Raw genomic sequence first — 1,298 nt, forward strand, 5'->3', positions numbered from 1 at the left:
GATGTAATTTTTGAAATCCTTTGTAATTTGATATACCATACCTTCTGTATAGATTAGAGAGAAATTTTCCTGTTTTTGGAACTCTTGGAATTTATTATTTTTATTTCCATTTTCTTTTCTCTCATATGAACAGCTATAAATCTTAATAAGGAGTAACCCAAATGTATATAACATTACACTGTTATCTACCAGATTTTGCCTGAAATGTTCAAGTATATATTCTCAGTTCTTTCTCTTTGTACTTACTCACACGTGAAAGTGCCTAGTATACTGTAAAGTACTGTACAAATATGACTTATAATTACCTTAGATGTAGTCCAGATTTAACAATTACTAGTTAATCAGATAATAACAAGCATTTACTGAATTCTCTCAAAGTGCAAAACATTATATTGGGGACTTTGGGCTACGTACAGAGGAACAGACTTAGCTCAAGACCTCAAAAAAAAAAAACAAAAACCCCTTTAGAATTGAGGAACTGAATACACAAACTTGTAATCAACATACATTATTCTGCACCTAGTGAGACCTGAGATAATTTAAATCCTGGGTTAAGGTCACCAGGTAAGTCATTTACATGGAACGCAATAGAATTCTGGGAGCACTCCTTTTAACATTCAGAGTGAAACGTTCTGTTGCAAAACAACAGCTGGAAGCAGACTGAAGTTGGTTGCCTGTAGGACAGTTGGCTGGATTGGAATGAAAATTCTGTTAGACCTCAAAAACTACAATGGTAAGCCTACCTTGGGCATCTGAGTGATGTTGCAATACAAACACCGATCTTTAAATCCCATTTGCAGACAAATTTTGCTCAGAGCCACTAGATACCTGTATTAGAATGATTAAATATCTACTGCTAAAAATAGATAAGGGGTCTGAAGACCTTGTTAAATTTGCTGTCTGTTGAGCTGATCAATGCAAAGCTTGTAAAATCAGACGAAAACATGACACAATGGCCACTGCTACCCTTATGAAAAGAGTCACACTCTGTGAGAATCCCTTGGGAGGATCTCTAGTGGACCTCAGGCAAATGCTTTCAAGTAATAGTTATCTATTTATTTGAATTGAGCATCTACTACTTGCTAGGTAGTGGGACTCTGAGAATGAACATAATGTACTCCTGCTGTCAGAAGGTCACAGTCTTGTCGGGACAATTACTAATGAAAATAAGTCAATGCAAGATAAGCAGTGTTGTTATAGGAACAAGGACTCCTTGCTGTGGCACCATAGCGACTAGGAAGACTGCCTGGGAGATGGGAAGTCCATGAAGAAATGATATTAAAAACACGAAGTTCTAA

Source organism: Propithecus coquereli, unplaced genomic scaffold (assembly GCF_000956105.1).
Source record: "Propithecus coquereli isolate 6110/MARCELLA unplaced genomic scaffold, Pcoq_1.0 Scaffold74, whole genome shotgun sequence".
NCBI classification, from domain to species: domain Eukaryota; kingdom Metazoa; phylum Chordata; class Mammalia; order Primates; family Indriidae; genus Propithecus; species Propithecus coquereli.